Source organism: Saimiri boliviensis, chromosome 2 (genome assembly GCF_048565385.1).
Source record: "Saimiri boliviensis isolate mSaiBol1 chromosome 2, mSaiBol1.pri, whole genome shotgun sequence".
Taxonomy (NCBI): Eukaryota; Metazoa; Chordata; class Mammalia; order Primates; family Cebidae; genus Saimiri; species Saimiri boliviensis.
Window position 1 is genome coordinate 70396370 of NC_133450.1, and position 11307 is coordinate 70407676.

The 11307-nt window shown below is 46.0% G+C and overlaps 1 long non-coding RNA gene across 1 annotated transcript in view; it reads right to left on the reverse strand.

Annotated features, from left to right (window-relative positions):
• Positions 1-11307, reverse strand: part of LOC141582669 (uncharacterized) — a 530026-nt gene that overhangs the window by 72138 nt on the left and 446581 nt on the right. The gene's annotated exons all lie outside the window — the stretch shown is intronic.

Below are 11307 nucleotides of genomic sequence, written 5' to 3' on the forward strand. Positions count from 1 at the left end.
GCATTTACAGTCTGTTCTCGCTGAAGCCTGCTACCTGGAGGCTTCATCTGCATGGTTAAATTTTGGTCTCCATAACTTCCTATTGCAACACAGACATTTTCTTTCTATTGATCCCAGATCTTTAGATAAACTCAACCAATTGCCAATCAGACAATTTTATATCTACCTATACGAGCCCCCAACCTCCGCTCAACACTTAAAGTTGTCCCGCCTCTCTGGAGAGAACCAGTGTATTTCTTAAATGTATTTGACTGACATTTCATGTCTTCCTAAAATATATAAAACCAAGCCACACTCCAACCACCTTGGGCATACGTTCTCTGGATCTCCTGAGGGATGTGTTACAGGCTATGGTCATTCATATTTGGCTCAGAATAAATCTCTTCAAATATTTTACAGAACTTGACTCTTTCCATTGACAAGGATCCTTTTCTGTCATCCAGGCTGGAGTGCAGTGGTGTGATCGTGGCTTACTGAAGCCTCTACCTCCCTGGGGTCAAGCGATCCCCCCACCTCAGCTTCCCAAGTAGCTGAGACTGAGAGAGGAGACCCTTAATCACCCTTAAGCATCTAAGACCATTCCGCCCCTTGATTTCCACACTGCATTTCAATAGAAGTAAAGGCTGGCAGACCAGGCACCACCCTAATCGCACTCCTGTAGATCACAGGCATGGTGTGGAGGAATCTTTCCAGAAGGGGTTGTTTTTACTTAAACATGATCAAACCGCTACCTAAGTCACTATACCCCATGCCTACTCCTAAGCCCAAGACCCTTTCACATGTAAATTCTTGAGTTATAGGACCAAGACCCTTTCACCTGTAAATTCTAGAGTTGTAGGATCAAGACCCTTTCACATGTAATTTCTAAAACTGTAAACCCAAGACCCTTTCACATGTAAATTCTAGGGTTGTAAGCCTATATAAAGGCAGAGGTTTCCTTTGTTAATCAAGCTTGGCTGTTAGGCAATTATGCCACCTTGTTCTTGGTGGAATAAATCACCCCTTCCTTCCCAGTTCGTTTTCCGAGAGGTCTGTTTCTCACAGCTGCTCCTGCTACAAGACTACAGGCATGCACCAACATGCCTGGTTAATTTTTAAATTTTGTGTAGAGATGGGGGACTGACTGTGTTGCCCAGGCTGGACTCAAAGTTCTGGCCTCAACTGATCCTGCCACCTCAGCCTCCCAAAGTGGTGGGATTACAGGGAGAAGATTTTTATTTTATTTTATGTTTATGGAGATGGGGTCTCAGTATGTTCCTCCAGCTGGTCTTGAACTCCTGGGTTCAAATGATACTCCTGCCTCAGCTTCTCAAAGTGTTGGGATTACAGGTGTGAACCACCATGCCCAGCCTGGGGGAAGACTTTTAAAACATATTTTTTTAAGGCTGGGTGTGGTGGCTCATGCCTGTAATCTTAGCACTTTGGGAGGCCAAGGCTGGTGGATCACTTGAGGTCAGGAGTTCAAGACCAGGCTGGCCAACATGGTGAAACTGTGTCTCTACTAAAAAATATGAAAAACTTAGTCAGGCGTGGTGGCAGGTGCCTGTAGTCCCAGCTACTTGGGAGGCTGAGAAAGGAGAATCGCTTGAACCCAGGAGGTGGAGGTTGCAGTGAGGCAAGATCACGCCACCGCACTCCAGCCTGGGCGACCGAGTGAGACCGTCTCAAAAAAACAAAAACGAAAACATGTTTTGTTGAGTTTGTTTAGCTATGTATTCACAGGTTGACTGGAATCCCTCAGCCTGTCCTGACCCCACCCAGGAATGCTCTTCCCAGGCTTCCTGACATGGTTGTAAGTTTCCTGAGGTCTCCCCAGCCACGTGGAACTGTGAGTTAATTAAACTTCTTTCCTTTATAAATTACCCAGTCTCAGGTAGATCTTTATAGCAGCATGCAAATGGACTAATACAGTACATACTCATTTTTATATCTATATTGAGTTATCATTTAATCTGTTTTTGAAAATTATTTTTTAACATGCATTTTTCTCTTTCTTATTTTCTTCTTTTGCTGAAGCCTGTTCTCCAGTAGCTTCCTAAGAAAGGGTGCACAGGAAGCCAATTTTTTGAGCCCTTGCTTATTTGACAGTGTTTTTGTTTGACCCTCACCTTTGATTAATAATGTGACTGGATGTTGAACTTGTGAAAGGAAAATAAAAATTCAGGACCCCAATTCAGTGTGCCAGAAGAAAAAAAAAAAAGCCGAAAGCTGAGTCATATAAGAAATTACCCTTTCTTTTGTTCCTAAGTAGATAGTTACAGATAAAAGTTTAAATATCTTCACAGGTAGCTACTCTATGTTCACCTCATCTTATGCAATGTGCCAATTTACTGAGCAGGAGATAAATAAATAATTGACTATTCGCTATCTGCTCTTTTTCTCTTGCAGCATGTGGATTACTGTACCCTTCTTCCATCCCCTCCAGAGATGAATCTTTTCATGTCTGTTTCCCCCATTTAAATATTGAAACCCTCACTGTCATCTTTGGAGAAAGGTACAGATCATAGATAGTTTTTGTGATTCTGTGTTCTTTTCTTCTGGGCATGCCCTTAACCTTGGCAAAATAAACTTCTAAATGAATTGAGACCCGTCTCACATACTTTTTGGTTAACAGACTCTAGGATGAGAAATATTTCCCCTCAGAACTTTGAAGGCATTGCTCCCTCATCTTCTAGCACTCAGCATGGTCATTGAGATTTGATGGCATTTTAAATTCCAACATATTTATTAACAAGACCAGCTTTTTCTCGCTAGAAGTTACACATAAAATACTTAAAACAGTTCCTGGAATTTAATGAACTGAACAAATGTTAGATATTACTGTTATTGAACTATCTTTGTCTCTGATGTTCTTTAATAATGTTATTTTTTTCTAAGAGACAGGGTTTCAATCTTTTGCCCTGGCTGGAGTGCAGTGGTACAATCCTAGCTCACTGCAGCCTTTAATTTTTGGCCTCAGTGATCCTCCCGTCTCAGCCTCCTGAGTAGCTGGAACAACAGGCATGTGTAACTATGGCTGGCTAATTTTTAAATTTTTGTAGAGATGTGATCTTGCTATATTGCCCAGGTTGGTCTCAAATTCCTGGCCTCAAGCAATCTTTCTAGATTATAGGACTTCTTTGCTTCCACAACTGCATGAACCAATCCTTTGTCATAAATCTATATCTGTCTGTGTCTTGTGTCTATCTCTCCATCCATCCATCCATCCATCTATCCATCCATCCATCCATCCATTCATCCGTCCATCCATCTATTTTATTATTTCTGTTTTTCTGGAGAACCCTGACTAACACGGAAGGTGAGCCCAACTTCTTACTGAGGATTCTCAAATGCCTCAGCCTCTCCAAGGGCTGAGATTACCGGCATGAGCTGCTGCGTTCAGCCTCGGATTGTCTGTGACAATGATGTGCTCTCGTGTGGGTCTCTTTTATCCACTGTGCTGCGTATTCAGTGGCCCTTTCAACTTGGAAACGTGTGTCCTTTGGCTTTGCAAAAATATCTGTAGCATTGATTGCCTGATTTTTCTGTCTCTGATCAGGCCCTCTGCAGCTTCCAACTCCAGGGCACTGTTCACCTCATATTCTATGAATGATACCCTCTGGAGTTGTGCTGTTGCACCTGCCTCTTTTATTTATTTATTTGGAACACATTGAAGTCAGATGCCAGACTGCCTTGATCCTCTAATTATCTTATCTCTTTCTTCTTATTTTCCATGTATCTTTTCCATCTACTTTCTTCAACTCTTGGTAGAGGGATTTCTCATTCTGGTTATGCCTTAAAAAAAATCTAAGAGCTCTTTTTTTTTCCTTTTTTTTTTTTTTAAAGCATCCCATTCTTGTTTGATGTGTGTGCTCCCCTGTTTCTTTCTGAGCAAATTTTTCTAATTTTTGAAGGTTGCATTTTCTCCCTTGTTTTAATTTTCTGCAGATACTTTTTTTTTTTTTTGCTTTCCCCAATTAGTTTTTTTCTCTTTTTCTTCCTCAGTGTCTCCTGAACCACTGTTTTTTTTTTAAGACCAGATTCTAAGGAACTTTTAAAATTTTATGTGGGTAGGATTATCACCTAAAGTGCCTTTGTGGAGAGTAATTGGAAGGTGTGATAATTAATTTTATGTGTCAACTTGACAGGGTCTTAGGGTGTCCAGTTATTTGGTTAAACATTATTTCTGGGTGTGCCTAAGAGGGTGTTTACTGAAGAGGTTAGCGTTTGAATTGGTGGACTGAGTAAAGCAAGCTGCCCTCCTCAATGTGAATGGGCATCTTCCAATCCCTTGAAGTCTTAAATAGAAGAAAAAGGCAGAAGAAAGGAAAATTTGCTCTCTTTGCCAGCACACTTGAGCTGGACATTGGTCTTCTCTTATCAGCGGACTGAGACTTATACCACCGGCTCTCCTGGGTCTCCAGCTTAAAGATGGCGGATCATGGGACTTCTTGGCCTCCACAATTGCATGAGCCAATTCTTTATAACAAATCTGTATCTATCTGTCTATATCGTCTATCTATCTACCTAACAGTCTATTGACTAATCCAGCCATCATCTGTCTGTCTTACTGGTTCTGTTTCTCTAGAGAACCCTCACTAGTGAAGATGATGAGCCCAACTTCTCGTTGGGGATCCCCAGGTATCAGTGGGTAAAGTGTCTCCTTCTGGCACCTTCAGTTTCTCCAGAAATGCACCTTTCCATTTCCATCCTGGGAGCTTGCAAGGGCTGTGGACTTGGTAGCAGGGAAGGGAGCAGAGGCCCCCACAGTTCATGATGTAGTGTTTCCCTTAAACACAGCCATCACTTTTGTAATGTTGGGGTTCAGGGGAACCCTCAGTTCCCCTGAGAGGACGTTTCTCCAGGTTCTTGGTCTATTACTCCCCCAAAATTGGAGAGGAGACCACGGCCCAGGGCGCTCCTAAAAAAAAATGCTGGACTCAAAAGTGTTTGCAGAAAGAGATTTATTTAGGTAGAAAGAGAAAACGGAGGAGAGAGAAAGAAACAGCTAGCTTTCACACTGAATGACAGAAAGAAAAGCTGCGTTCACACTGAGTGAGAAGGGTTCCCAGGGGGAGAAAACCAGAGAAGGAAAACCCCTCACACTGAGCGAGAGAATCCAGAAAGATGGAATCCAGGAGAGGAAAGACAGCTTCCACACTGGGTGAAAGGAGACCCAGAGGGGAAATCCAGGAGGGGAAAGAGAGCTCCCACTATGTGGGAGGGGATTCCAGAGAGCTGGAAATCCAAGAGAGAGAAAGACAGCTTCCTCGAAGGGCATGTTCGTGGAAGGGGACCTAAACATGGAGTCCGAAGGGGTGAAGAAGAAGGGGACTTTGAACCTGGGAGGAACCCCCACCTTCTCAGAGACCTCTGGCCAATGGAAGGAGTTCCTTAGAACTTCTGCTGGAGTGATTGACTTGATTCTTCCCAAGCCTGCAAAAATTAAAACAGAGACTATTCAATCTCCCGGATGGAGAGAGATGGGAGGGGGGCACGGCGCTGGGAAGTTCTTGCCCTTAAAACTATGCCCCCTCGTGGACCCAGAAAGAGAACACATTCCCTCACTTTCAGCTGGGAACCCACCCTTTCCTCCCCTGTGCTTCGTATCCTCAAGACTGGACAGGTGTGGTTTCACCACACCATCATCTGGAGTCTCCTGAGAGAGGTGGGAGGAGGGGTGTGGTCTGCTTGAGCAGGTCGGGGAAAGGGATTGGGGTGCTAGCTGGTAACTGTATACTGATTTTCTTTTTTAGAGGCAAGGTCTCACTCTGTCGCCCAAATTGGAGTGTAGAGGCATGATAACAGCTTACTGCAGCCTTGAACTCCTGGGCAAAAGCAGTCCACCTGCCTCAGCCTCCTGAGTGGCTGGGACTACAGGCACACACCACCATGCCCAGCTAATTTATTTTTTGTAGAGATGAGGTCTCCTATGTTAACCAGGTTGGTCTCAAACTCCTGGGCTCAAGTGATACTCCTGCTCACCCTCCCAAAGTATTGGGATTGCAGGCGTGAGCCACAGTGCCCAGCCAGTATGCTGACTTTCAGTCAGCCTCATGCTTTCAGTGCCAGTTCTTCTTGGTGCCTGATGTTTGTAAACCCAGGATTTAGTGAGAGTCTCTGTTCTTGGAACCAACCTGCCCCTCCACTTTCCCACACCCCCTTCACCTTTACCGTATACTTTCCTCAACTCTTCTGAGGCTGCTCCCAAGTGCTGGGTGCTTTGATCCTGTCTGCTATTGCCTGAGCTTCTCTTCTTTCCATGCCTGCGGGTCAGCAGCTTGTGTTTAGTTCATTTCCCTACTAGCATTTTCATAGAGTTTAGAAGGCAGGGAGGAGATAGAGGCAGGACATTATTCTACCACATTTGTCCAGAGTCTGCCCTGTTGTGGGCATCAGCGGGCAGAGCTGGGAAGCCATGGTGACTGCTGAGATTTGGAAGTACAAGACCAGGAGGAAGGAAGGAGGTTTAGGTATGGGGCTCAGGTGTGGGGTTCAGGTAGTCCGTGCATGGTGAGGAAAGGCAGCAAATGAGGAGAGCACGGTAGATGATAGTGTGCTCTATTTATTTTGATGGTGGGTCAAAAGAGATGGGTGAGGAATAGGTTGAGAGGATTTGGCCCCACTTTGGATGCAGGACAAGGGGAAACCAGCATCTTGGATGTGCCTCAGTTTGTGTAAGGCTATCTGGAACCCAGGGCAGGAGGGGCAGACATAGACAGGAGGATGGTGAGCTTAACTGGGTTCCTCTGGAGTTTGGAGTGAATATGCAGGGTCCTGGGTATGCTGCTGGGGTTGTTTACCTGGCCTAGCAGAAGTGGCCAGCAGGCACATGCCTCCAATCCAGCCAGGCTGCAGGTGTTCCAAATCTCTGCAGTCACATTTTCTGGCTTCTCTGAATAGCCCCTGTAGGTGTTCACACATGCACACATGCACATATCTATTATATGCACACACAGGCACACAGAATGCACACACACACCCTACAACTCAGATCTTTCCTTTCAGAGTTACCCCTGGCTGAGACTTCCTTGCCATGTTAAAAATGAGCATTTCCGCCAGGCACGGTGGCTCACATCTATAATCCCAGCACTTTGGGAGGCTGAGGCGGGTGGATCACAAGGTCAAGAGATTGAGGCCATCCTGGTCAACATGGTGCAACCCTGTCTCTACTAAAATTACAAAAATTAGCTGGGCATGGTGGCGCGTGCCTGTAATCTCAGCTACTCGGGAGGCTGAGGCAGGAGAATTGCTTGAACCCAGGAGGCGGAGGTTGCGGTGAGCCAAGATCGTGCCATTGCACTCCAGCCTGGGTAACAAGAGCGAAACTCCGTCTCAAAAAAAAAAAAAAAAAAAAAAAAAAAAAAAAAAAAAAAAGAGCATTTCTTTGAGAGTAGTATAATAGAATGTGGCACTTCTTGATAAAAATAGAACTCCTTACTTCTGCCCAGGCTGCCTGGTGGGCAGGCTCACAGCCTCGTTCTCCCTCAGCTTTCCACATTATTAATTTTTAGTGCCAAAAGACAGTTGTGCTGCTCTCGGCCTCCAGCCTAGCTCTGCTGGATTGGAAGGCCTTTCTCAGCCTAATTCCCATCAGCACAGAGTTGGGAGAAGCCCCTTCCTCACCCTGCTGCCTGCAGCGGGCAGATCTGCTCCTCAAGCAGCAGCCAAGACCCATGCTCCTGGCTTAGAAGGGTCCGTCCTGACAGCCATCTCAGCTGGGCGGCCCAGGGCTCCTCAGAACACAAGAACCTGCCAGTTTATGACTCACGATGGCACCAGGTAGACGCAGCTTCACCCAGTGATCTGCCGGCCGTGCCCCTTTTTCCTCCAGTCCTGGGCTTCTTCATCTAAACCACATGAAGAACTAGAGAACTAGGATCAGCTCTTTGGGAGATAAACGTCATCTTCCAGCCTGGGGTCAGTGGCAGAGTCTTGGCCCAGGTCTGGACACAGGGAGGAGGCTGTCATGCCTGCCAGCCCCATCCCGTCCCAGCTGGAAATAGTCCTTGCTAAAATGAGCCTGCTGTTTGCCTAGATGTGTGTTTCCAAATAATCCAGAGACCTAGAGAATGGGAAAGGGGAACACTGTATTCCCCACTTCCCTCTGCAAAGAGAGAACGGTGCAGCAGCCACAGGCAAGGCGGGTTAGAAAACCCGTTCGCCAGCAGATAACTGTCTATAACTTGGCTCCGTAGTTCTTCTAATGCTCTCTCCTTCCCCCTCGTCCCCTCCCATGGTCCAACTCTGAGGGTCACAGAAAAAGCTGAGAGGCCTCCAATGGATCTCAGAGCTCCTGATATGCCGACATTTGACATTTTTCTGGCTATAACCTGCTCATTTGGCAGCTGCTGTTCTATAGCCCTGAATCCTCCTAAATGAGACCCTACGGAGAAAAGTACAAAGAAAACAGCCATCACCAGAGTCCCCCCAGCCAGAGACAGCCCTTGGGTACTTTTGCAGTTGTTTTTTTTGTTGTTGTTGTTGTTGTTTTTTGAGACGGAGTTTCGCTCTGGTTACCCAGGCTGGAGTGCAATGGCGCGATCTCGTCTCACTGCAACCTCCGCCTCCTGGGTTCAGGCAATTCTCCTGCCTCAGCGTCCTGAGTAGCTGGGATTACAGGCACGCGCCACCATGCCCAGCTAATATTTTGTATTTTTAGTAGAGACGGGGTTTCACCATGTTGACCAGGATGGTCTCGATCTATTGACCTTGTGATCCACCCACCTCGGCCTCCCAAAGTGCTGGGATTACAGGCGTGAGCCACCGCGCCCGGCCAGTATTTTGTTTTGTTTGCTCTCAGCCCGCTCTTGCCCAGTCAAGCTCTACTACGTATACTTAAAAAAAATCCCTTGTTCTTTTTGCTTGGCGTTGCATCCTAAGCATTTCCCTGCATCATCCAAACTCTACTGGATATCATTTTTAACACACACACACACACACAGTGTCCTCCGGTGTGGTTGTATGACAAGTCACTTAACTATTTCACACCCAAAGCCTCCCCTTTTCCAAACTCTTCCCTGGGATCTCCTGAAGGCAACAGCAAGATTGGAGCAGGGCTGGATGGAGCCTGCTGTCAGTCCTCTGTCTAGGAAGGATCCCGAACCTTAACAGGAATGTTAGCTTCCTATGGCTGTTGTAACAAATCCCACAAACTGAGAGCCTTCGAACGTACATTTATTGCCTGGTAGTTCTGGAGGTCAAAGGTGCAGAATGAGTTTTACTGGGCTGAAACCAAGGTAGGGCTGTGTTCTCTCCTGAGGCTCTGGCGGAGAATCTGCTTCCTGGCCTCTTCTAGCTTGGAAAGCTGCATTCCTTGGCCCATGGTCCCCCTTCTTCTCTTCGAGGCCAGCAGTGCAGCATCCTCAGAGCCCCCTCTGATGCCATCTGCACATTGCCTTTCCCCTCCTGCAGTCAGATGTCCCTGTCTCCCTCATAAAAACACTTGTGATGACACTTAGGGCCTATTGGGTGATCCAGGATCATCTCAAGATCTAGAACTTAATCTTCTTTTTTTTTCTTTGAGACATTTTCTAGCTCTGTCACCCAGGCTGGAATGCAGTAGCATCATTTTGGCTCACTGCAACTTCCGCCTCCCAGGTTCAAGCAATTCTCCTGACTCAGTCTCCCGAAAAGCTGAGATTACAGGCACAGGCCACCATGCCATCTAATTTTTTTGTATTTTTAGTAGAGACAGGGTTTCATCATGTTGACCAGGCTGGTCTTGAACTGCTGACCTAAGGTAATCCACATTCTTGGCCTCCCAAAGTGCTGGGATTACAGGCGTGAGTCACCACGCCTGGCCTCAAGATCTATAACTTTTTTTTTTTTTTTTGAAACGGAGTTTCGCTCTTGTTTCCCAGGCTGGAGTGCAATGGCGTGATCTCGGCTCACTGCAACCTCTGCCTCCTGGGTTCAGGCAATTCTCCTGCCTCAGCCTCCTGAGTAGCTGGGATTACAGGCACACGCCACCATGCCCAGCTAATTTTTTTTTTTAGTAGAGACGGGGTTTCACCATGTTGACCAGGATAGCCTCGATCTCTTGACCTCGTGATCCACACGCCTCAGCCTCCCAAAGTGCTGGGATTACAGGCGTGAGTCACCGTGCCTGGCCTCAAGATCTATAACTTAAGCGGTATCTGCAAAGTTTTTTTTGCCACATGAAGTAACACTTGCAGGTTCCAGAGACAAAGACCTAGATAAATCTGTGGGGACATCATTCAGCAGATCACGCCAGCCCAGAGCTCCAATCCTGAAGCTTAAGGCTGGCGAGTGTGCCCTTGGCCCCTCTCTGCTCTGACTTTTGATGTTCACTCACTGGAGTGGCTGCACCCATGTTGAATGCTCGGCTAGATTGCCTTCTGAGTGCAAGAAGAATGTGACTGCTGTTTCAGCTTGCAAATCTCACACCGAATTTCTCTTGGGCCCACGTCAACCTGCAGCTATACAGGAAAGGAAATTCTGGAAAATGTATTTCTAGCTTAGCTAAATTGACCCAGCACAGATCCACACAAAGGCACGAACCTCTGTGGTTTCAGATTAAGAAATGGAGTAGCTTCTGGGCTGAGATACTCTCTCATTCTTCATTCAGATACCCTTCCTCTAAGATGGTCTCTGAGGCCTCCCACAAAAAGTCCCTGTGGCCTCAGTAGCTGTACCTGAGAGCTCTCGGCTCACTTCTTCTCCGAAGCTTTACTGATGTTAAAATGAATTGTTTATACTTACTTAATGTTACTTTATTCTTACTTGCAAAACAAGTATCTGTGGAAAAATATCTTTAGCCATGTTCCTGTTTTTGCCAGATTGCAAGAACAGGTGGAGTTGATTAGAAGCGATGTGAAAGATCATGGTGGGTTAATGATCACTAGCGATGTCAGGTGAAATCAACGACCTATGAAAGGTGGTTTTCTGCTTGAACTAAACAAGCCAGCTTTTCTACAACATCTGTTACTTTCTAACAAATGTAGCTTTTCAAGGTCCTTAGGACTATTACCTTTCAATATTGCTGGAAAGTTCTTTGCTCTGCTTAGCAAATAGACTGCAAAACTCAACTTTGTGATGACAAGATACAGAATAAATGCATATTAGGTGAAATTCTAGGCTCTGACCTATGTGAGCTTTTCTCTATCTACCAAGATGTCAGGGCTGGTTCAGGGAATTCATCTCCAGCCACCTGTGCTAATCATCGCCCATCCTTTCCAAGTATCTAATGACACTCCCAGCTGAGGTCTCTATACTTTCCAGCCAAAAATGAGTTACAACATATGGAACATCTAATTTTCTGTTTCCATTCTAGTTATTTTATTCTTCGAAGCTTGTGGGCTCCAT